This window comes from Ctenocephalides felis, unplaced genomic scaffold, assembly GCF_003426905.1.
Source record: "Ctenocephalides felis isolate EL2017-DRISC unplaced genomic scaffold, ASM342690v1 CF-g0.4_SCAFFOLD_03572, whole genome shotgun sequence".
Classification (NCBI taxonomy): domain Eukaryota; kingdom Metazoa; phylum Arthropoda; class Insecta; order Siphonaptera; family Pulicidae; genus Ctenocephalides; species Ctenocephalides felis.
The window spans coordinates 10,460,011-10,487,554 of record NW_020539726.1 but is presented as its reverse complement, the minus strand read 5'-3'; the positions used below and the strand labels follow the sequence as shown (position 1 = coordinate 10,487,554).

At 29.7% G+C, this 27,544-nt stretch overlaps 1 protein-coding gene and 1 non-coding gene across 2 annotated transcripts in view; one reads left to right on the top strand and one right to left on the bottom strand.

The window, feature by feature from the left end:
- The window catches only part of LOC113387974 (low-density lipoprotein receptor-related protein 2), a 335,517-nt gene that overhangs the window by 61,029 nt on the left and 246,944 nt on the right, over positions 1-27,544 (top strand). The gene's annotated exons all lie outside the window — the stretch shown is intronic.
- On the bottom strand, positions 25,841-25,912 carry Trnag-ucc. The gene has a single exon. It is a non-coding gene; the product is annotated as a tRNA-Gly (tRNA).

Sequence of the window (27,544 nt, the reverse complement as noted above, 5' to 3'; positions counted from 1 at the left end):
ACCTGAATCTGGTCCTGGTCTCAGGCTCGATTCCACTTCGAAGATCCTGATGTCAAGCAGTAGTAACATCGGTCATTACTTGGAAATACAGATAACAATATGTTTTCAAGTGAAAATAGCCTTCATTCGGCATTGCTGTATCAATAAAATATTCGCCCTACTACAGAAATTGTAATAATGATTCATCACACGGAAATGAGACAACTGTTTGGGTTGCCATCTATAAAACCGACGTAGAATCAAGTCAAATTAGCTCAGCAGCTTATGGGACTTCTGATAGCTGTTCAAAAACAATAAAAAATTCTATTGATTACATTTGGCCAATCAATTATTCAATGGCCTAGGATACCATCATACCCGGACGCCCAATCAATGGATTGGCATCCGATTTAGACATTATATAAAGGACTATTCAAAAAAAATTGCTTATATTTAATTATGAAGTATATATTCAATGACCATGCTCAAAATAAGGTATCCTCGGGGTAACACATATAGCTGTTTTATTCTTGTACCATTTGAATTATTGTGTAAAAGTAAATGATTAAATAAAAAATTAAATAATAAATATTTTTATATTATATTAGTTTTGATTCATAAAATATTAGAAAAGGCAAATAAAATTGTAATTTTCAGAAAAGTTCATATCTTCAATAATATAAAACTTTTATAACTGAAAAATGAGAACTTATTTACATATGATATGATATAACAAGCACTCGGTACAATATTTTAGGAACAAGTATTTCGTTAGCTCGGAACCTCTGTCTGCTAGCTTATATGTAGGCTCAATATTAAAATTCATTAATAATAGTCTTTTAGTTCCCACTTAATCTATGGAACAAAGTTAAAATTAAATTACGTTTAGCTGACACCTGCTTCAATGGTCGATAATTTTGATGAGGAACTTAGTCTATACTCTATCATTAATCAAATTAATATCTAAAACAATTTTTTCTTCAAAAGACGATAAATTTTTTTCACAAATCGATAACTTTTGTCAATGATGATAAAAATATTCAGAGATTCCAAATTTTGGCTGCAACATAAATTTTTCTTCGGGACAATGAAAATTATTGCATTTCTTACAGATTTTCGGACAGCAACGAAAATTCATTTCTTAAAATTTTAATTAGATTCTTCCATTTATAAATTATTATCATTATTATCACATTTCACATATCTTTTGTATAGTGTATTATATCTAGTTGGGTATATCCGTGTACCGGCAGTATGGCATTACGCACAGCAATGACTGCTCTAACATGACGCAAAAGCGCCAATTCAGATGGCTTTGATATCAAATGTCAGATATACGGCAGCCTGAAGTGGACAATAGGAGAATATTACATGACAAATGTCATGGAAAATTTCACCTGCAAAGATTAATCACATTACTATTACTGGCAATTAATCTATTGAATTCGACATTTGGTCAATCTCGTTTCTGGGGGACTGAAGATCTATCATCTACCATCAGTATTTTCTGTAGATTTTTATAAATAAAATCAAACACATTCATAGTAAGATATTGTCAAAGTAACACATTTATATGATTGTACTATTGGAATTCCAATAAGTAAATGATTAAAAAATAGTGATAAAAATATGCTCTTAGTGCATTTGCCATACTGTTCCAGAAGTTATAAATTGTGTTATATTTGGAACAACTAATTTGGCATCGATTTTATGTTTTTCTTGACTGCCTACTAATTCTGAGTCATTTGACACAAAGTTTGAAAAAATGTTTGATCGAAAACCATTACAAGAATTTAAATGCTAGCCATTTGGTGGTCAAAAATGATCATTAGACATATGCCCATCAAATTTTCAGATATTTTATGGAGATTTTAATAATACGTATAAATTTTGTATACATTTCTATGGGTTCTGTAACATCGTTTGTCCGTTTGACAGCGACGCGGCGATTACGCGCTTCGATATTTCTCTTCGATTTCGTCTCTATGCAGCTAAAGCAGTGCGATTGTTTTGAAAAAAAGTTCAGAATTCCCAAAATATTCCGAAATATAAAAAAATTCATTTTTTCAATAAAATAATTTTTTTTTCGAAAAAAAAATTCTCATCTTTTTTTTTTCAAAACAAAAAAAACCCATTTTTGGTACAAGAAGTTCCAGAAATTTGATTCAAGGCACGATGCTATACACTACTAGTTTCAACATTCTCTGCACTAACAATAAGTATATCTTACAGCTTTTTATAAAATGGGATGGTTCAGAAAATATAGGCAATTTGCTCTATATTTTTAAGATGTAGAGGCTTACATAACTAGTTTCAATTCAATAAGCTCAGTTCAATGAATTATAAAGTCTAACAAGATCAAAATATGATCTTCCAAGTTTCTTTAGACAGTCTTTGAAGTTATGAAACATATTGATAGAAATGACAGTAATATATATATAAGGTAAATACATATATTCATGTCGTCCTCGGGCGAGCTGAAGAAGATTAATTTGAACCTTTTAACCCTATTGACATGACCTCGAGCGGAAATTTGTATCCCTTAGGTAATCTAATGTTTCAAGGCAAATAGAGTTGAGACAGACTTGCTTCAGGCAAGATTCGTTACATATTTCTTACAAATGTAAAGAACATATAGAAATATTGGTGTAACAAATTAAACGATTAAAATGAAATGCAAAACTTGCGGATGTATTTTTGAAGGGATTAATACAAGAATTCCCAAAAAAGTATATTTGTTCTAATAACTGTCCATGATAGTGCTGGTTCATGAAAGACTGATATAAAATGTGGCATTCATACTAAATTATAAAATTTTTCTAAAAATTTATTTCAATAAAATACATTTTTACACCTGATATTATTTAATATTAAACATTAAGGATAATTGCTACTTTGCCTTTGCTTTACTCTGTTAATTTGCATGAACTTACCGATATCTGATAATAAACCAGTTGGTCAATAAGAAATGAAATTATTTTCAATATTACAAATCATGACAAAAATAAAACTATTCTTTTAACTCCTATTTGCAAAAATACCTTTCGACCGATATTACCAAATATTACTCACACCAGCTCCCAGCTAATATATTTCAAGTGCTTTCTGAATAGAATCGATATTTTCGGATAAAACATGAAAAAAGCTTCTGTCTTTAACCAAAGAGTATCCTTATCGAGTGTATCAAATCGACAAATAACAAAATTGTTGTGTCAAATGATTCAGAATAATTTGAAAACTCGGGAAATCACAATTACCAAATCGTATTTTCTGAATGCGACATAAACTTTTCCTTTTGGAAATTAAATTTTTTTTTATAGAGATGTTACTTGTTCTTTTGAATTTCATGTTGACATTATATACTGAAATTCTTGAAAATTCTTTCGGTTTGTGTATACCGTTTTGTTGTATATACAACAAAAATGCAAAATTTTCTAAAAATTAATATTAGCGATAGATAATGACTACAGTTTTGGCAGTATAAATAAAACAGTGATGTCAAAGTTTTGGCTCCTTTTGGTATCGTTAAATTAATAATTATTTTCGTGTCCCAATAATTACTTACTGATTCCAAATGTGATAGTCGTTGTCGATATATGCAATCATTTTTTAAAAGCTTTTATATTTATTGTATTTTTGGTCTTGAATTCTTTTCATTGCTTTGATAATAAATAATCATAAAGTCAATTAATATCATCCTTAAATTTGAAATCTTCATTCATCCTGATATGTTTCAACTAGAGCTATCAAGGCCGTGACCAGTAAATTAGCATTGGTAAGGCATTTGGTATTTAAATAATAATGCATTTATATTGCAAAAGATATTAATTCTTCAAAAGACTTCTATCAAATTTGTAACAAAAAGTGTTTGTAATTCATAGTACAGTAGACACTCATGCCATCGTACCATATTATCTAGTGAAAGTGAATTCAGGATGAGGAAAGAAAAATCTTTCGTGACTATTTTCTCTTACTTAACTTTGAACTCGGTTCGTGGTTTGAGAGACATTTCATAGTGAACATGAAATATAAATGTCAACTGCACGATAGAAGCTCATAACCCAAGTTTATGTGTTTTCACAGTCGTACGGAAATCGACCAAATTGATAGTTCGGGAAGGTTTTCCCATAGATTCCGATTTTGGATATGTGCATTTCAGATGAACGAGTAAAGAACGATATATCATATATTCTCTTACGTGAATGAAACCGTGCTTTTGAAATTATGAACCCACAATTTTTTTTTGGAAAGTAATGGATGTGGGTTTTATGCATTGGGATATGCAGAAAATTTATTTATTTCATGGCTATATTTATAAATATATTTTGCAATATATAAAGCTCTGACATTTTTTTCAGGATACAAGTTATAATTCAAAACAATAAATAATACACCATTATAATGATATTGATTGAAATGGATTGAAATTACATTTATAGTTGCATCGGGGCTTATATCAGAGCATATTTTTTTTAACAATACAGTACAGTCAAGTTCAAATTTATATTAAACGGATAGTTTAATTGCTATATAATAAAAATTGATTGTTATTTATAACATCACATACTTATAAAAATATTAATTATAATATTTATATAATTTATATAATTAGGACCATATTAAATTTATTAAATAGGAAAGCTTTTCATACTCTAAGACATGAACCGACCATATGTCTAATGTCTAACTATAACTTAATGATAGGTTTCATGGAAGGTTTTAATAACCTATATAGATTTTTTTAAATCCTACCTATATTAATAAATTTGCAGCTCTTAAGCTATTTTATGCACTAAGGGCAGTTTATGAATGAATGTTATTTGAATAGGCATTTCAATAAGTTGTGGACAATCACTGATCTCTACATTCTAAATGAAATTTCATCAGAACCGTTGCATTTAAAAAATGTAATAAAACCGTAAACAATACAATCGGATTTAAGGAACAACCTATTAAAGCACGATGATAAACTATATGTTGAATGCAAGTCAGTAGTTCTCACCTGAAATTTTTGTTTTAGTTTATTTTTTACAGCAATTAGAACTATTAAGTACAAGTTTTCTAAGCTGTATGGAGCACTGCTTATTACTAATTTTAAGAACTACATTGTTAGAAGGTAATCATCCATTGATTGACCTTGCCATCTGAGAAATAGTTTTTATTTGAAACGCTATTACATGGCCACATCCCAGTCGTCTTTCTTATCTATTTTTACTTGGAAGCATGGCTATCTTTATTTCCAAGTGAAAACTGGTGTCACTACTGCTTGACTTCAGGTTGCCCGAGGGGGTATCAAATTTGGAACTTTTGATTGAAAGCCCATAGCTATGCCGCGAGGGAGATCCTCATCAGATGGTCGGAAATTCACTCTATTTGAGAAGTACTATATGTTGAGGAAAAAGAATTCCATTATTTTTGGTTTATTGGCTTAAAACTGTTTTATGGTCAAGCTTCAGCTCCTGCTAACATGCCGATCAACTTCAATCTTTTCTCCTATTTTATCGACATTTTTGCGACTGTCGTACCTGAGCCAGGTGCATCTTTAATATCAAAATTTCCTGAACGGAATCTACGAAACCAAAATTGCACACAATTGGCTATTACAGTATCGGAACCATAAACACCATTCACAATTTTAGCCGCTAGGCTCAAATTTTCGGCTTTGTCAAGGAAGATCTTTAAATTGTTACAGAATTTTCTCTTTGCTCACTTTCATTTTTAACACCCTGTAACTCACAACTGAATGCACTAAACAAAAAACAGCAAAAGATTTTTTTACTGCAAAATGTCACATTTCCAACTACTAAAAATCAGTTTAGCTATCTACAAAAAAAGAAAAAGTTGGGCCAGCTGTGGCGATATCGGTTAGAGCGTGGGGTTTAGCAGCAACTAGTCACAGGTTCGCTGATTCGATTCCCGCTACCGCCGTAGCCCGACATTATGCAGCTTTGATGTCATATTTTTGAAATACATCATTATCTTAAGTTACAATAATACCTTAAACCTACTTTATATACAATATAATAAAAGAAAAACCTAATCAGGGGGATCTAATAACTTTAGCGTTCTAGACTGGTTGCCCAAATAACTCTTTTTTCTTTGTTTTCTTCATGCGGTTGACAATTGGGGTTATAGATCACAATATAATTCCAAGTGGAAATCGTCCTTCATGGACATAGCTGCAACATCCAATCACATGCTAACTATTAGACGTAAGAGCTAATATCAAAAATATCCCACACATAAGAGCATGGTAAATCGATGGATTGCCTCTCATGAAATAAGTAGTCATAAGTCTTAACCAACAGCTTATAGAACATATAAGAGTTCTGATTGCTGTTCAAACAATTACAAAAAAAATCTACCAAAAAACAATGGATTTTTTCTGCCCCGACCTATTATTATATAAGATAGGGTCCATTTATGAAATTTTCTCATAAAGTTATGGTTCTTTTCTCAAGACCGAATCATAATCGATTAAGGAAAACCACCAATTAAGTAAATACAAAATTTTTATGGATAAAACTAAAAAGACCATATATACTTCCAAATACCTTTTCCTTAATGCCATAATGCCATAAATATCGATATTATTATTTCTTTCTCTATTTACCTTACGAACCAATAATTTTTCAATGATATATTTTTACCGCTGCCGTGTTCCGACTGCCGCTTACGTGCAAACATGTGACAGAAATCGAACTAAATCGACGTTCCGCTATAAAAGCAAATAATCCGAAGGACTGGGGATATTCTCAGATACATTAAATATTTATAAGTCGCCTTCAAATAGTGACAGGCGTCTGACACGTAAAGGCGTGAAGAATTGAAGCAAATATCTGCTACTGAAAACGGGGTATGGAATAAATAAATATGTAAAAAGCGTTCTTTTTTCACTGAACACGGATTTATAGTATTAAAAGGGATATGTATTCGCAGTTGGAGTTTCACTAGTTTGGTGCATAAAATGCTCTTGACAGGTGATCCGTTTCATGGAATCAAATCATTGGTTCAAACTATTCGTATATATATTAGGGAATATTACGGAATATTTTGGCATGTTTTAGGCTTACCCGTACCCTAATGGTTAAATATGGAGTTCGAATTAAAGCTTGATTGCAAGCAGTCAGTACTCTATTAGGCGTTATTAGAAAAACGACCGTATGGTTGCGAATAAGACTAAGAGGGTATCAAATGAAAATCTATGGATAGTTATTATTTACACGCCACTTTCTGCAATTGAATAAAATTGTATCTCAATGTACTTTGTATAGATCCCTATGATGAATAAAACAAAAAACTAGTGGTGTGTATGGCATCGTGCATTAAGGCAAATTGCTGGAACTTTCTGTACCGTAACGAAATGTTCGAGGAATATTGAATATTTTCAAATAGATTATAATAAATATTGTAACATTGTCTAATATTTATAAGAATTATATAAACTGAATTGCAAAGTTGAAATTATTTGTTTAAAGTATATTAGAAGTATAGTCAGAATTAAAAATAAAATATGAATTATTTTCGATATACAAAAAAAAATTTTTTTTGAAAAAAAAAAAAAAAAAGTTGAAACAAATTTTTTTTTTCAAAATCAATTATTTTGTTAAGGCAAGCAGAAAGTTCTTTGATTCATTTAAATCGGACGCTTAGTTCTCTCAAAAACTGCCATTTTTTACATATTCAGCTCCGTATCTTCAAAATGACTGGGCCTGCCTTTGCCAAAAACTAATAAACACTTCTCCCAATCATTACTAATTGAATGTTTGTTAGATCATTCAAATCTAACGGATACTCCGTTCTCTCAAAAACTTGATTTCTATTTTCTGCACTCTTTGCTCCGTATCTCCGAAACGGCGATTAGTTTAAAAAACTAATCAGCTCTTCTCCCTATCAATAGGAATCGAATGTTTTTTGAACCATTCAAATCGGTTGATCCGTGCGCCCAAAAACGTGACTGGAAATTTGTATCCATACATACATACACACACACATCCATTTTTTCTGATGTTTCTGCCAAAATGTTCAGAAACCTTCAAAACGTCGAGAAATGTAAAAATTTTCAATTTCGATTTTTGGCCCATTACAATAACTTACCTTACGGGAAATTAATAACTAGTGGCTGCGTAATCCACATTCTTACCACTGAACAACGGCTGCCTCATTTTATATGTATAATTGGAAAGGATTACTCTTTAACTTGTATACAAACTACAGATAACTACAATTTATACAACCAATTCAAATCTGGCTTCGAAATGCTTCGTGACTCTCTATTATTATGATTCGTGGTTAAACTGCTGTTTGCGTATAAACCATATTCAACAAACATTTTGAACAATGCTGGAATGCTTATGTAACGAAAGTCCACATGTAATATCGAATAATCATAATAAAAAATCAATTATTTATAAAATTATAGCCTATGTTTATGCTATTTACTGATGCTCTATTATTATGCTTAACTAGAAAAAATAAATTTATTATATATTCGAGCATTCGTTTTAGATATTCTAAGCACTACCAAAAATTTGCTGATGTTCCATAATGAAATAGGCGCAAATATTAAAAAAAAAACTAGTGGTGTGTATGGCATCGTTTCTTAAGGCAAATTGCTGCAACTTCCCGTACCGTAACGAAATGTTCGAAGAATATTAAATGTTTTCAAATAGATTATTATATATAAATACTGTAACATTGTCTAATATTTATAAGAAATATATAAACGGAATTGCAAAGTTGAAAATATTTGTTTAAAGTATATTAGAACTTAAGTCAGAATTACAATTAAAATCTGAATTATTTTCGATATACAACAAAAAAAACTTCTTGAAAAAAAAGCTATTATTCTGTTGAAATCATTTAAATCGGACGCTTAGTTCTCTCAAAAACTGCCATTTTTTGCACATTTAGCTCTGTATCTCCGAAACCGTTGGACCTGCCTTTGCCAAAAACTAATCAGCACTTCTCCTCGTCATTACGAATTGAATGTTTTTTGGATCATTCAAATCAGATGCTCCAATCTCTCAAAAACTCGATTTCTATTTTCTGCACTTTTTGCTCCGTATCTCCGAAACGGCTGGACCTGCCTTTGCCAAAAACTAATCAGCAAATCTCCCTATCAATAGTAATCGAATGCTTTTGAACCATTGAAATCGGTTTATCCGTGCGCCCGAAAACGTGGACGAAAAATTGTATCCATACATACATACACACACACATCCATTTTTTTTTTGAAGTATGCCAAAATTTTCAGAAACCTTCAGAACGTGAAGAAATGTAAAAATTTTCAATTTCGATTTTTGGGCGATTAAAAAACTTAACCTACGGGAAGTTAAAAATAACATTTCACTATTTAAAAAATGTTGTATTGTAAAAATAAATAAATATAAAAATACGTAGTAAATTATGATCATTTTTAAATGTTAAAATGTTTCAAAGTAGGTGTCGCATGGTTTAATTTGTGAACTGTAATTGATTATCTCATCACCGTAAAAAGTGTATAAAACTACTGTTTATTTTTATTTTCTAATATATATTCCTATTTAAATTTAACATCACTCAGTTGAATTAGTTATCACTCTACTACTTTTAGTTAGACTCAAAGCTCATAGTATTCTACAAGTATTAGTAGGCTCAAATATTTATTATCTTCTACCTCAATGGTAACCCCTGGACAATTTGTCATTAAATTAAGATATATACAGATTCAACTGTTGAAAAATAAATATTTTTTTATAATAATTGTTACATTAAGGTGCCCAAATTCTTTTCAAGTTAAAAAACGGGGTGACAATTTTTAGTCCTGCTAATCCGGGACGGGGGATTTACAATAAAATGTACAATAAAATACAGATTTTTATATGAGTCAATATTTTTTAACCAGAATTGCGGACTTTTAGAAAGAACTGTATTATTCGATCATATGCGAACCTTTTTTATCTATGATATTATATTAAATCTCATATTTATCGATCCATATGTTTTTAAGCCTTTAAAAATATTTTACTCAATTTTCTACATAATTAATTTGGAAAAATCAGCATTTTTATCATAATACAAATTTTTTAATGTATCTATTAATTTTCGAAAAAACGGGATAATCCGGGATAGAAGATCTAAATCCGGAACAAATATTGCTTTTAGAAAACCCCGGCACCCAAGGTGCTTTGAAACTGTTCCTGCCAAACCGCGACGTATGGTCACCTTAGTTTTTAGTACAATGCGTATTAATTCCAATTTTATAACATGAATATTAATAACCACTGATAGTGTTCCTGTAATGAGAGAATAACAACAAGAATTATCTTCAAAAATGTGATAACGTAACTTTCGTATTTAATTACTATCTTATCGCTTAATTACGAAACATCGCTATGGAAAGACATCAGTTCGTATAAACATTTGTATCCTTATGAAACCTAATACATTCCCATCAGTGGCGGATCCAGCTTCGGCGTCAGGGGGGGGTCATAATTGAAAAGTTTTTAAAGTCCTGTAATGAGTATGTATGTAAGTATGTAACAAATTTAATATATATATATATATATATATATATATATATATTAGAAAGAGCGGGGCGTAAAGATTCGCGGGTAAAAAGGTCCACTACCGATATCTCAAAAACAAGTAAAGTTAAGAATTTCTTAACAACAATATTTGAAAGTAGAGGGAAAAATGTACAACCAGCCATCACCCTGATTCTTACGACGTTAAAAAAGCATTTTTACAAGAGATAAATTAAATAAATCTTTATTCCAACTCTGCTGGAGAATATTTTGGACAAAATATCGAATCAAGGTTATATACAGAGTTATCTCTGTAAAAAATGTATCTATAAAATTCATATTTTTCATTGGTTGAATAATGTAGCTATTATTTCGTTAAATCCCTTTAAAATTAAAAATAGTAAATTGGATTGTTTGTCCTCTCGCCGATTTTACCCCGCCTATGGGGTAAGAAAAGACCAAGTGACAATTTTTTTAAAAACAGCAAAAAAACACATTTATGTGATGAATTAGCTGTAAGTTGTACTAAAACATAGTCAGACGATTTTTTGTTTGATATGTCTGATTGGTTGTTATGTTTTTCGTTTAGTTTTCACAATATAATTGCTCAAAGTTAAATTAGACCCGCCTAACCCTATATATGTGTATTTTTATAAAAATAATCTGCGTCTTTGACGTGTGTCAAAATTTGATCTTTCCTCGACGTTTTCTCGTCTGAACCGATGTTAAAATTTAAAAACTATAAAATGGAACTGAATAAGCGCTTGCGTTGATTAGTTTTTTGAGACGATTGGTCGATCCGTTTCTTTACTATTGACAGAAAAGTGCAGAAATTATCGTCCATGTTTTTGTCAAAAATTTTTAATCGTTTTTGCTTAAACTATTCGATTGATATCATTTGGAAATAAATGGTTTCTGGCGAAGATCGGTCAAGTCGTTTCTTTTTCATAATAGATTGCTATTTTTTGGCGATTTAAGCAAAACTTTGCATGGCGATAGAGTTTCTGCTCTAAATGAACGTACTAAACTATATTAAGGCCTGCGACAAGTGGTTTTCTTATGATAATTAAAGTTTGGATTATTTGGCCGCGTTTTTAAAAAAATCACCGTGTGTTTGTATTCGGCTTCGTATTTTGTATGTGTTTGTTTTCCATCAATGTGTAATATTCAAACCATTTTTCAAAAAAAATAATTACTATATTTGAAAATAAAAACAATTTGCAATAGTTTCTCACTTCAAAATGGTTTACAGCGATTAGGAATACTTCTCTAAATCAGTCATTATTAACTTCCCATAGGGTAGTTATAGTAATAGGCCGAAAATCTAACGTTTTGAAGGTTTCTGAACACTTTGCCATACTTCAGAAAAAATGGATGTGTGAGTGTGTTTTGTATGTCCGCATTCTTTCGTCCACGTTTTCGGGGGTATGGTTTAACCGATTTGAATGGTTCAAAAAACATTCGATTCTTATTGTTAGGGAGATGTGCTGATTAGTTTTTGGCAAAGACAGGTCCAGCAGTTACGGAGATACGGAGTAAAGAGTGCAGAAAACACAAATCTAAATAACATTGAGTTTGTAATGATTGTGAGATGAGGTGATTAGTTTTTGGCAAAGGCAGGTCCGGCAATTTCGAAGATACTGAGCCAAATATGCAAAAAATGGCAGTTTTAGAGAGAACTGAGCGACCGGTTTGAATGATTCAAAAAACTTTCTGCTTGTTTTGACAAAATAATTGCTTTTCAAAAAAAAATTGTTTAAAATTTTTTTTTGTATATAGAAAATAATTTAGATTTTAATTTTAATTCTGACTAAAGTTTAAAACTTATATACTATAAATAAATAGTTTTAACTTTGCAATTCAGTTTATATAGTTCTTATAAATATTAGACCCTGTTAAAATATTTATAATAATCTATTTGAAAACATTTAATATTCCTCGAACATTTCGTTACGGTACGGGAAGTTCCAGCAATTTGCCTTAAGGCACGATGCCAAACACCACTAGTTAACTTCCCGTAGGGCAAGTTATAGTAATCGCAAAAAAATCGAAAATGAAAATTTTCATATATCTTCACGTTTCAGAGGTTTCTGAACATTTTGGCATACCTTAGAAAAAATGGATGTATGTGTGGTGTGTGTGTGTATGTATGTACGTGTGTGTATGTATGTGCGGATACAAATTTTCGTCGACGATTTCGGGAACACGGATCAACCGATTTGAATAATTCAAAAAACATTCGATTCGTATTGATAAGGAGACGTGCTGATTACTTTTTGGCGAAGGCAGGTCTAGCCGTTCCGAAGATACGGGCAAAAAGTGCCAAAAACGGTACCTCCGTTTTTAAGAGAACGGAGCGTCCGATTTGAATAATTCAAAAAACATTTTACTTGTATTGACAAGATATAGAATTGATCAAATTTTCATAAAGGCAGGTCTAGCGGTTTCGGAGATCTAATGAAAAAAGTAAAAAAAAAATGCCATTGGGCGGTTAAAAATGATCATTAGACATATGCACATCAAATTATCAGATATTTTATAGAGATTTTAACAATAAGTATACATTTTTTTTACATTCCTATGGGCTCCGTACCAATGCTTATGCGTTAGACGGCGGCGCGGCACTTGCGTGCTTTGACATTTCGTCTCTATGCAGTTCAAGCAGTGCGATTGCTTTGAAAAAAAATTCAAAATTTCCAAAATATGTCAAAATAAAGAAAACATTTTTTTTAAAAAAAAATTTTTTGTTTTCAAAAAAAATTTTTTTTTTAAAAAAAGTAATATTTTGTCAATTTTATAGTTTCTCAAAAATCTATTTTTTTTCGAAGTAAAATTTTTTCAAAAATGTTAATTGTTTTTAAAAAAATAATAATTTTTGGTACGGGAAGTTCCAGCAATTTGCCTTAAGGCACGATGCCCTAATTGCCTTAAGACAGAATTACACTTACAGCTAGTTTATATATTGATTAACATTTACAGATGTTAATATTACAGAAAGTTCATGCGTAAGGGCCACTCACAGTCAGTTTAATTTTTTGAATTTTGAATGAATTTTTTTTCCTAAACTGTAATAAAACAGCTATTCGCAATACGATTGGAAAATCCTTAAATTTTAGGGATTTTGACTCCGCCATTCGTCTACAATCAGTTAAATATTTAAGTTATATAATGTGTTTGGTGAATGAAATCATTATGAAGTAATTTTGTTGTTAAATTAGTGTTTTATCTAAGTCCTACAACAGGCTCAGGGGGGGGTCATGACCCCCGTGACCCCCCCCTGGATCCGCCACTGATTCCCATCTGTTAGCTGTGCAAACTTGTGCATTATTCGAGTATATTGATTTCTACACATAACAGCTTTTGTTCTTAATGCTTCCCATACATTCTGTCGTTTGTTTGTATACGTTACTCACATGCACGTACATTCGTCTTTGGCGGTTGTGCGCTCTCATTGTTTCCGTTTGGCGGTTTTCTGAATAAATACGCGGAGAACCGCCAATATATAAAGTCTATTCTATAGATGTGTATACAACCCGGAATTTATTATAGACATTGTGCTGGAAAGAAATTTGTAAATTATAATCTAATGGAAATGAACTTGTTAAATTTATATTATGTTTATTATTTCATTATGGCTATATGTTTAAAATTAATTCCAAATATGGAGTATTATTTTAATATTTGTCAATTTTATTGCCTAAAAGTTATACTTTAATTTATTTGCAAATGCATGAAAAATAAATTTTAACACTTAACGAATGAGTGCTGCCATACTCGCGACATAGTAAATAATCTAAAATCTAAAACAATGTCGGCATTCAAGCGGTTGGCGTACCAAAAAGTATTGTCTTTTTTCTTTAATTTCCAAAACTACCCCAATGCAGTTAGAAATGAATTTAAATATTGGTCAATAAGCAATATTGGAAGAGCTATTCAAATCTAATAAAGCGATATTAATTATGTAACATCTCTAGCTTTGGAAAAGCAGCACTTAATTTCTTAAAAATTCCTCAACCTATTGGGCAAGGTTTTTAGGTAGTGCGCTCGTTCATTAAAAGTTAAGTTGTTGGAGATGTCTTTGTTTATCTTAATTTGCAAAATTTTTTCTACATTATTAACCTTACAAAGGGGAAATTTATGTTTTTGCCATAAAATCCGATTCATGAGTTTTGTGTTTTTTCGACATTTTATGCCTCTTGACGTAGACTCGAATAAATTTGAATTTGAAAAATTTAGCTTAAGGGAATAAAGAAAACTTAAGAAGAATTGTTGTGTTCAAATGTACTATAGTTTACGAAGCTAATAATAGAATTTTTACAAAAAGTCACTTTGGATCGTTTGTGACCATAATCCTTGTAAGTCAAAAATTGATTCTTTGTCATGGTTTTCTCAAAAACTGCTCTCAAAAAAAAGTACTCGCTTTGATTGGTTTTGCATGAAGTTATTTCTTTATCATTAACGGAGAAGTGTGAAAACATTTACCCACTTTTATCTATCTTTTAATGCTATATCCTATGAGCTATTTGGTTTAATTTTTTCACTCATACTTAAAATCACAATTATAAAATTATTTTAATAAATTTTAAAATATCAATAGTTGTCACTCCAATGAGTAATTCACCAATTCAGCTTATTTCTTCAAAGATGTAGTAATGCTAATTGTCTTGAATATTGTCCCTTGATATTTTTTTTCAGCCTTCTTGGAATTGGTGTTTTAAGAAGATGAGCGACAATAATTTTTTTGTGATCTTCCAGGCTTAGGAAATGTTGAACACTGCTTTACTTAGCTTTACTACGCTCTCTAGATAATCTATAAAAAACACTGATTACTGAATAATGCTGATTAGTCTTTGGTGTCGATCTGGTTGGTCAGTTTTTTGTGAAGAATTTTTGTTTAATTTTTTTTTTTTTGTTTTATATTTAAAATAATAATAGAGATCATGCTGTTGACGAACATTTTTAAACATTGTGCTTCTTCAAAAAGTGGTTTAATTATGAAAATGCATTAAAACTTGAAACAATGGTCAATTTCCACGACTCTTTTGTCAATACCGTTCGCGTATTTATTATATTTATATAATATTTAACAATATACTTAATATTTGTTAATAATTTAATAATATACAAAAAAATACTTCTGCACCGTATTCCCTATTTTCTATGTAAAACTAACAATAAGTTTGAAACAATTCTTTATCTTGAAAATATCTTTAATTCTTATAAGTTCTAAGCAATATAAATTAGATTATTCTATATGCTTGGCGATTGGCGATTATTATTATATAAATTGATATAATTAATTATACGTCTTTAGCAAATACATTAAATCTTGATAAATCAACGTTTATTTCAGAAATTTATCCGACAGCAATATAAGAATTATTGAAAATATTAATTAATTAAATATCCGATCTATCCAATTTCTTTTGACAATTCTGGTAGCTCTCTATCCAATTTATTCTGAGAAAATCTATTATATCTTCGTTCCAGATATACTTACATACATGATTGTATTCTATGTACATATACATGTGCATATGTGTGCTAACAGTTCATTGTTCTGATAACTTTAATAATTCAGCCTTTCATCGATTTAGTATTATCGCGAGTTATGGTAAAATGAACTAAAACTATTTATGGTGAAACTTTCGTTTGCACTTCGCGTTACCTTCGAAAAAGTTTTTAATTTAAAACTTTGAAATTTATCTATACCATCTGAGATATTTTCATTTATAACTCACTATCTTTATGACAGTTGTAAGTTATTACATATTTTAATATTAATATATACGTCTTAGTATTTTCATTGCGATGCACAAAATATATATTTAGAACAGAATAGGAAAATTTTATGAAAACTTATTTGTATATTCTAGATGTTAATTAATGATTTACTGCTTTAGCTTGTAGAAGTTTTGATAGTATATATTTAGTGATGTTTATATAACAATGTGTAAGCAATAGGTCATTAGGAGTAATATTGAAACCTGCTCCTTAATAGGTGTACCTACCACATTTAAGCCAGGAATCAGAAATTACAAATATTTTGATCATTGTATCATAAGTATAGTGAAGGAAAAAAAGAAACAAATAATAATAATAATACTCATCATAATAATAATGGACTAAAAATGCGATATTAGTATGCTGAGAATAGAGCTCACTTTCTTTCTCTCGCTCTCTCTTTCTTTCTCTCTCATCTCTCTCATTTTCTCTCTCTCTCTTTCTCTCTTTCTCTCTCTTTCTCTCTCTCTCTATCTCTATATATATATATATATATATATATATGTATAGAGAGATAGAGATAATTTATAGTATATATGTTTATATATATATATATATATATAGAGAGAGAGAGAGAGATAATTTATAGTATATATATATATATATATATCCATTTTTATTGAAAAAGTTGGTGTAATTGTGTTTATATAAGAAATACACTTACATCATATTTTTATGCGAATCCATTTAAATATTCTCATTGAATCAAGTATCATACATCACGTATTATGTTTTATTGAATAATAAAATATGAACTTTGCTATGGGCTATTAAATCATCTATTGTATTAGGTACATATATTTTTTATATCAGCTGGTAGTAAGCTGACATAAAAGATTAAATAATATAATTAGTGGTGCATGACATTGTGCCAAGGCAAATAGCTGGAACTTCCTCTACAGTAATTAAGTATTCGCCGAATAAAAATAATCAATCACCAAAAAAATTATCAATTATTAATAACAATTGTTTTAAATAATTATTATAAATACTTTTCATCGTCGTATTTTATAGATCTAAAATATTATAGGTGCGCTTATATTTCAGCTTAAATTTTGTTTACAAGAACAAAAACATAATAAACGAAACCTAATCGAAACGTACTTGGAATGCTTCCGAGAACCTTATCTCATATTTATTTTTTGTTTTATATAAATGTTTTGAAACTGAATTGCAAAACTTTAGTTATCTACTGTAACTATTTTAAACCTTTTGAAATGTAGAAATTTTTATAAAATCTTTGTATATTTTTAAAAATTTTATTATTTTTTATATTTAAACAAAAAATGCTTTTTTTTAGTCAAACCGCTGGTCTTCTCTGGTTGAAGATGGCTGGGCCTTAGCCAAAAACTAATAACCACTTTTCCCAATCATTACTAATTTAATGTTTTTTAGGTTATTCAAATTGGATGCTCCGTTCTCTCAAAAACTCGATTTCTATTTTCTGCATTCTTTGCTCTTTATTTCCGTAACTGCTATCAATAGGATTTGAATGTTTTTTGAACCATTCAAATCGGTTGATCCGTGCGCCCGAAAACGTGGACGAAAAATTGTATCCATACATACACACACACACATCCATTTTTTCTGAAGTATGCCAAAATGTTCAGAAACCTTCAAAACGTCGAGAAATGCAAAAATTTTCAATTTCGATTTTTGGACGATTACAATAACTTACCCTACGGTAAGTTAAAAATATGACAATATTTAATTACATTACATTTAACACTAGTAAATCGAGTATGATACCTATACCAATACATATATTACAATAATAATAATAATTAGGCAATAAATATATTATTTATTTTCTTTTATCTTGCAGGTGAGTGATTATATCGGTGATTTGATTGAAATAGACCAGATTCGTTGAAACGAGATGAAACCACGCAGTTTGCTAATCATTGGAAAGGATAAGTTTATTAGTAGTCATTTTTCTAGAACATATATTAACTTTATAACTGTTGATAAATCGTCTTATGATCAGTTTTGTCATTTCAATATAAATAATTATGTGAATCACAAGGAGTTTCATTTTTTGCATTGTCAAATTCATTAGTATTTCATATGACTATATTTTTTTCTAAAACGTATGAGGATCGTCGTATTTTTTTCCTAATATCATATTCCTATTTTATCTTTGAAATTTGTTTACGCCGTTTCCTTCGCTCTCCCGAGCACAGATTTTCCTTTTCTGCATCAACGCACGTACGCACATTATTTACAATAAAAGTCAGTTATGTCAGATATCAGAATCATTGTCTTTTTCTTCAACCATTTGTCAAATAAATGTTAGAAATGTTTTGCCTTCGCAAAGAGAAATATTACAAATTGAAGTATGTACATTAAAATTTTCTACTTTAACATTAATTAGATAACAGATTATTATTTACATCAATTACAAGATTGTTATTTACATAATTATCAGAACTTGTCCTGGCAAGGAATTGCTTTTATAAAGTAATTAGTTTGGAAAAGAATTTTTTTCTTATATCTTAACAGCAATTAGATCAGAACCTTACTTTCTATGAGCTGTTGTGTTTAAACCTCACCTTACTTCGTAATGCCTAATATGTAACCCAATGGTTATTCCATCCATATTTATTTTATCATTAGAATTTATCTAATTAGGCTACTTTTTTATTGGCGCAGCAATGTCAAGCAAGGCCTATTTTTACTTCGAAAAATATTGCCATTTCTATTTCTAAATGAAAACCGTTATCACTACTGCTTGACAACAAGCAGCTCGCAGGGTCTCGAACCCGGTACTCTAACTCAAGCCTTGACGCTCTTAACGGCTTATCTACGGGCGAGCTCGGGAAAAAAATAAAATTTTAAGATAGCAAATTATTATTGATATTTTTTATACACAAAATTATGATTCATGAAAATTAACAATAGGTGACTGTTAAAGTCAGTTCAGTTGTTCTTTAAGTCTACAAAGCTCATATGCGCTTCATATTACTTTGATAATAATAATAAGGTAGAAATATCAAATGCGTAAGGCAGAAGTATCTTTTTAACTTAATTAATAAAAAAGCAAAGAAAGATTATATATTATTCTTTTTAACGCAAACAGAACATAATAATCCTATAAGTTTATTCTGATAACTTTTAGCCACGTGACTTTTGCAACTCAATCATATTTGTTCAACCTTCGACGAATTTATAAAATTTAACCAATTGTCATAGGTTCGTAAAATCATAAAAAATCGGTCTATCATCATAAAAAAGTCCATCAAATTTTTAACCTTCCGTAGGGTAAGTTATAGTAATCGCAAAAAAAAACGAAAATCAAAATTTTTATATAGCTTCACGTTACAGAGCTTTCTGAGCAGCTAGACCTGCCTTTGCCAAAAACTTAGCAACACGTTTCTTCAGCAATACGTATCAAATGCTGTTTGAAAGATTCAAATCGGTTCCCGAAAACATCGACGAAAATTTGTATCCGCACACACACACATACCTCCATTTTTTCTGAGGTATGCCAAAATGTTCAGAAACCTCTGAAACGTAAAGATATAGAAAAATTTACTATAACTCACCCTAGAAAAGGTTAAAAATTTCATTTTTTCGCTATCAACTTGGCCGGTCATGGTGCAAAACTTATTGAGTCCTTATTAAGATAATCGAACGGCTTTTAAATTTTTGAAATCGGTCCAGCCGTCACGAAAAAAAAACGTGGACGAAAGACTGAGAAATTTGGGAAAGTCTATAAATTGTAAGAATAATCATTGATATAAGAAATATTTATTAATTTAGTTTTCGTCTAGAAGTGTTTTAGTTGTACATTATTATTTATGTAGTTTAAATTAAACTTCTATATTTAACAAGTTTAACCATGTTACAATATAATTCCTCTTCAGAGTAGAAACTTTTACATTTAATAATTAGAGACCACGAAGTGTTTTTGTGTAAATTTGAGAGTTTCTTCGCAAAGTTCATTACTTCAATTTAACTTATTCTGCTTTATCAGGACGTGCATAAATATATATTTGTACAAGTATCTCTCTGCTTATAAATTGCTTGTATGCGTGTGAGCATCTCTTTTATTTCTACCTAATACGGAATTTAAAGTTGCAAAGCTTACGGCGAAGTTTTGTTGAGCTTTTCTTCCACGGTAGAGAAACAATTTTCGAACATGCAGACGGCACTGTTTTGTCAGTAACATAGTTTTGCGATACAACTTCCTTAACGAACAAAAAATACACTTTATAAATAATAGTTGTTCATACTTATGTTCAACAAGAAAATGTTTCCTTTCAAAGATTGGTTGGGAGGAGTGGTTCCACACTTGTGGCTTTTGAAAATAGCACAATCTCTCAGTTTTCTTAGTTATTCTATCATTGAATAACTGTACCTGATAGTATATTCATATGAATTATGAACTTCCCGTAGTGCAAGTTATAGTGATAGCGAAAAAGATTTTTTTGCAAAGGTTTTTCGCGCACGTTTCAAAGGTTTTTGAACATTTTGGAATACATAACAAAAAATGATCGATTTATATTCGTGTGTGAGTGTATTATATATGTATGGATACAATTTGCGTTGACGTTTTCGGCAGAATTGCTCATCCAATTTGACTGGTTCAAAAAACATTCTGATTAATTTTTTGCAAAGGAATGTCAAGCAGTTTTGTAGATATAGAAAAACTAAAAAATCATAGTTTTTGAGAATAGGAGCATCTATTTTGAATGAATCAACAAATATTTTACTTGTGTTCCAGCAATTTTGAAGATGTAGAAATAATAATTTCAAAAATTCACACTTGTTGATCTTTACAAATTATTATTATTGATTCTGGTGAATAGGTAGGCAAGTATTCAGGTAAACAAGTAGGAGGCGTCCCTTAATCATGCGAGGTTTGGGGGGGGGGGGGGTGTTGACAAAAAATCACGTGGAGAGGCAGGAACCTAGTAAGATATCACGTGTATTTATTTTATACCTGAATTTTCTAAAAAAAACACAGAAATTTTACGATTTTTTGTAAATTCAAAAATATTTTACGTAACTAAAATGATTAAATCGATTATTTGCAAATTAAGCGAAGATTATGTAAGGTTAAATACATATTTATTAAAAATAATCATTATTTGGTGCATTTAATAAATTTGATCAAATTCTCAATTGTGAATAAATGAACCTGTGGACCAGTGAATTAGTGTGAATTTTTTATTCCTCAACTAATGACTTTCTTCTATTAGAGGACAATGTGCATATAAAAGTAATGTATTTGGATTTTGAATTTGGCTTCGCTATTATTCAGTTAGAAAATGTTTCTGTACATAAGGTGTGTGCCGTTATATATGGACCAATGCTTTCTATAAAGCCAAGTAATTTATTGTACATACACTTAACTAGCATTTGCTTTTAAAGCCTCCACTATTTTACCTATAACAGTCTGCGTTTTCTCGTATATTGTTGAGATTTTCAATACCAACAACGAAAAAGAAATAGTTTAGAGTGGTAAAATATAATAGAATGTTTTCAATGACCTTTTAAAATAAGTTAAGAAGTTGAAATTTATTTATTTTTTAAATTAAAGAACTTTTTAATTTACCTTGTTTTACTCTAAATATTTTATGATGTATATAAATGTTTTTTTTTTTTTTAAATTAAATGTAACAAATTCGTCGCAAATTAAGAAATGATATCAAAAACAATATTCTGTATATTTTGAATAGCAATTTCATATAAAATAGTAGGATATATTCTAAAGTTAAGTACGTATTGCAAGTTTTGAATTCTTTTCGATTTTTGGAAATACAAATATTTTAATATTTTTCTAACTGAATATCCTGATTATTAAAATATATGTATCATGACTATATTGTTTTTTATGTTCTCGCGGCAAGGCTAACTCAGTTGCCACAGGAATCTATATAAAATATTTTTATTGACATTATATTTTTATTCTCAATACTTTTTTTATTCTTTTTATTGATTAGTTTTTTAACTTTCCGTAGAATAAGTTATAGTAATCGCAAAAAAATCGAAAATGAAACAGAAATCTTTACGTTTCAAAGGTTTCTAAACATTTTGGCATATCTTATTGTTAGAAAAAATTGGATATAGGTATGCTTGTGTGTATGTGTATGCGGATATAATTTTTTGTCGACGATTGCTAAAACACGAATCAACCGATTTGAATAATTCGAAAAGTATTCGATGCCCATTGATAAGGAGACAGGTCTAGCCGTTTCGAAGATACGGGGCAAAAATGTCCGAAAAAGATATTTTAGTTTTTGAGAGAACGGAGCGTCCGATTTGAATAATTTAAAAAACATTTTACTTGTATTGATGAAATGAACAACTAGTGAAGGTAGGTCCAGCGTTTCCGGAGATCTAATAAAAAAGTAAAAAATAATGCCATTTGGCGGTCAAAAATGATAATTAGACATATGCACATAATATTATCAGATATTTTATAGGGATTATAATAATAAGTACAAATTTTATGTACATTTATATGGGTTTGACTTAAGGCATGATGCACCACTACTTATTATTAAAACAAATAAATTTAAGTTTTATTAAAATTTTTATTAAAACAAATAAATTTAAGTTTTTTTCAAAAACCATATCTAAAAAATGCCTCTCGTCTTAAAACACCGAGTACAGTGCAGTGACTTCTGCGAAGACAAGATTCGTTCGTACAACTGTTACGTGTCTGCATAAATTGCATCGACAATGAAGTCGCATGCATTGAGGAAGAAAATGATTTAAATTTTCACGACTAGATATAGTGCTTTGTCGTACGAAATATGTACATGTTTCTAAGTTTAAAATCGTGTAAGAATCAAATATTTCTGGTGAAATAATAAAATTTATAGAAACAATAAAAATATAATAAAGTTCGAGCTAAATTCACTCATGCAAGATGTTGTACAATCATTTGCCTCTGAAAATATAAGTGAATAAATTCTTAAATTATGTAGTTCAATAATATTAGTCGACATAAAATTTTGATAGGAATTGATATTACTCTTATATTTTGTGCTCGCCGTAGGGACAACATTTAAAAACGTCGATAAGGATAGCACAAACTACTCAAACTAGTTCGATCCCAACCTCGACCTGCTCAATATCAGGAAACATGGCATCAAATATCCACTTGAGGTCGTAGACCTGAACTATAATTTTATACGTGAAAATTGCTATTCGTAGTCATAACTGCATATAAAATATTAATTCAAAAACACTATTAGATATAATCAGAGGTCACAATTAGGATAGGACAACTACCGGGTGCTTTCCAAAAACAAGCCATACACTAAGCTGTCAAAACAATTTCTGAATGTTCTCCAAATATGGACAGACTGTAATTCAAACTTTTTTTTTCATTTCTATCCAATTACAACTGCCTAGAATGCATGCATTTTAAGTTTGTAAAATATACACGTTTAGATAAAATAATCATTAGTCTCTAAATTGTAAATTAACTATGCTAAATCTAATAGAATCTAATCTAATAATTTTTGTGTTTTGTTAAATTCTTATTACATAGAAATAATTTTTCCACCTTATAATTAGTATTGTTTTATATTAACATATTGCTGAAATTATAAGTATTAATTCGATAACTTTGAGGCACTGTATCGAGGAAGACGTACTACGTGAAATGGAATAGTTTCACAGCGATATATAATTTTATCATTGGGTGAAATTTAAATAACATTATTTGTATATTTTAGATAAAGTTACTTGGAAAATCTATTTTACTATATAACGCGAAAATACCATACATACAAACATACAAGTTACATTTTCATTTGGTAGTTGCAATCTTAGTTAATTACATACCAATTTTGAAAGCTAAACTAATATTTAGTTACTAGTGAAAAAACGAGTCTTGTTTTATAAGAATCTGATGATATACTTTTTTCCCTATAGAAGCTAGTAACTGTTTTTGGTGCTTGGTGTTCCTTTTTTCAAAATTAAATCAAAGAGTTTGTTTTAACCAAAAAGCATATTGTTGAAATATTTGTTACAATTTCCGTTGCCAAACAGGAATTTCACCAATTTTGCTCATTCAATTAATACTTCCCTATATGGTTGAAATTTCATTAGTTATATGAAATGCATAAACTACATTCACTCATCTGTCGTCCTCTATCTACGAATATTGTTATTCAAACAGAGTACTGCTAGCAGAGCAAATAAAATTACTAAAATTCCCATCATGCAACGAAAATTATAATAGTCGTCCAACAATTTCAACAATATCGCGCGGCTTGGCCATATCTCGCGGGTCGCACAAATAATATCCAACCGTACGTTGTATTAAATCGCTTGTATGATTTATTAAACAAATAGCTTTACCATATAATAATTATGGTGTGTATAAAACAATTTTGCTCTGTTCTCACAAATACGTCAATAGATTATTTAGTAACTAAACAAGTCGGTCAAAATCAAAAATGTTTTTATTAATGGTCATTTTGCTTGAAGTATTTAGTAATGGCATAGCAAAAATTTAATATTAAATACATGGCAACAAGTTGTTACGTCAACTAACTTGTTTGGCGGAAATAATTGACCGGTAAATAATTTTAAATAACTTTGATAAAATCTGTCGCTATTGTTTCTTGTATAAACATGGTTCATAAAAACATATTATATTCTATTAGGATTGAGAACAATATGAAAATACGAGTATTTTATCATAAACACGTGCTATATGCCTTGTTTTTAGAATTAAAAAAACGTATTAACGTTTATTGGATGCATTAGATTTATATGTATTTGATATATGGGATATATATTGAATATTATATTAATTATGTTGGATATTGTGTGATACAGGGCAAGGCATAAAAAATATATCTAAGTTGCTAGTATATGAAACATAAATGATAAAATATTCAAATATGTAACACATGTCTATTACAGTTTCTTAACTATACATAGTATAAGCTAATAAATACTAAATGTGTCAAAAAACTTATTTCACTGATTTTTCTTTTTGAGTAAACGTTGTGAATATAACAGTAAAACATATATTATATGATTCATTTTTTTTAATTACAATATTTGTTACAACTGCTAAATAATTTATCTGATTCGTTACAAAATGATTGCGTTAAACTGCAGAATATTAGTTTCTACTCGTAAGTTGGACAAGATATTGCTTTGGAAGATTTTGGTCCATTATACATTTTTTTTATTTTGATAGTTATTTATTAACTTTCCGATAGGAAAGTTTGTTTTCGCCAGAAAGTCCGACTATTACTATTTTTATATATTCTCAATGTTTTAAATCATTCTGGAGACCAAAATTGGAAAAAGTATAAGTATAGTTTAATATTAATAATTAATAGGCCGCATAGCTTCTAATCGCAAGTTCTTGCATAATCATTAATACAACAATTGAAAATATTTGAAATATACTAAATAAAAATTGCTTTTAAAGTTTAAAGTAAATCTCAATGCTTGCTGATTTTGTCGATTATTTACTCTTATCGTTTACAATTTAAGTTAAAGAAAATACCATTTAAAACTAATTAAATTTCTATAATAGCAAATTTGAGTTTTATAAAAAAATTAAAAGAAAAGAATAAAAAAAACTTTGCGTCGGCCGGGAATCGAACCCGGATCAACTGCTTGGAAGGCAACTATGCTGACCATTACACCACCGACGCTATGAGCGTCAAACCTTTATCAGAACATTGTATTCTATTTTAAATTCAAAGTAATATACAAAATTATTAATTTAATTGTTATTAATCTAATAGTTATGAATAATTTTTGTAATTTTATTATGTATGGCAAATGTGATGCGCAATGGTTAAATGTCAATGGCCATCTAGTTTTGAATTTTAATATATTGCCTTAACTTGAGGTCTTGAAACCTTCAAGACCTTTTGCATCATTTTTCAAGAGCACAAGATTTTTATGGTTCATTTCATTTTGCTTTTAGTAGCCTTTGTTTCAGTGTTTCAAAATTTATACTCCCTATTAAAATTTCTATAAAATGCTTGATAATTTGATGTGCATAAGTCCAATGATCATTTTTGATCATCAAATAGCATCTTTTATATGTTTTTCTTCAGGATCTCCAAACCCGCTGGACCTGTCTTCCAGCGAATATCAGAATATTTTATTTTGTATTTTATTTCGTCAATACAAGTAAAATGTGTTAGGAATCATTCAAATCAGACGCTCCGTTCTCTCAAAAACTGAATTATTTAGTTTTTAATATAGTTTGCACTTTTTGCCCTGTATTTTTGAGACAGCTGCGGTTCGAATCAGTTAATCCTTGCTCTCGAAATAGTGAACGAAAAATTGAATCCAAATATATATACATACATACCACGCACATGCAACCATTTTTTCTAACAATAAGATATGCCAAAATGTTCAGAAACCTTCAAAACGTGAAGATGTGCAAAAATTTTCATTTTCGATTTTCGGCCTATTTCTATAACTACCCTAGGGGAAGTTAAAAATTATAAACGTCAATTTATAAACTTTTGATTAGTGAACCGCCTAAACCTGAATAAATCATCGCCAGAAGAATAGACGAATCAAATAAAATGGTTCAATTCATTCGTTTATGCTTTGATCCTAGTTCATTTTCCATCTCTCTTAATTTTGTCATTTTATAGAAAAATCTTTTCTCATTTTCGAATATTTCTCATATTAACCTTATCGCATTAAATCGCGAAGCTGTAGGTACGACACGGCGAGAATCTAGCCCGATAATTGAAATGTTGAGCATGGCGGTATCTCGAGCGCGTTATTCATTGAGAGGGACTTAATAGAATTAGCGAAGCCATTTCCTAGCGATTAGAGCGCTGATAGAACGTCATCTCGGTGATGGAAAGTGTGGGATCACACTGCATTGCGGCAAATGAATTATCGAGATCACTAGGTACTTTTGTTCGAGAAATTGTCAACCAGTTTTTGAAGTAAAATTTAATACTTATTTTGAGATTCTTTGAAAGTATGTAGTTAAAGCAAATTGCTTGAACTTACTGTACCGAAAATTAAAATGTTTAAAATTGCTTTTCTGAGAGTTTAGATTTTTTTTAAAAAAGTAGATTTTTTTGAAAAATTTGTTTTTTATTTAATTTTGTGTAAACTTTTGTTAAAGCATTCGTGCTGCGTAGTTGTTATAGAGACGATGTATCGAAGAGCGTAATCGCATGACAAAATGTGCAGAAACCTTTGAAACGTACGATATGTAAATTTTTTCATCGATTTTTTTTTGCGATTGCTATAATTTACCCTAAGGGAAGTTAATAAAAGCGTTCACAAAACATTATTATTAC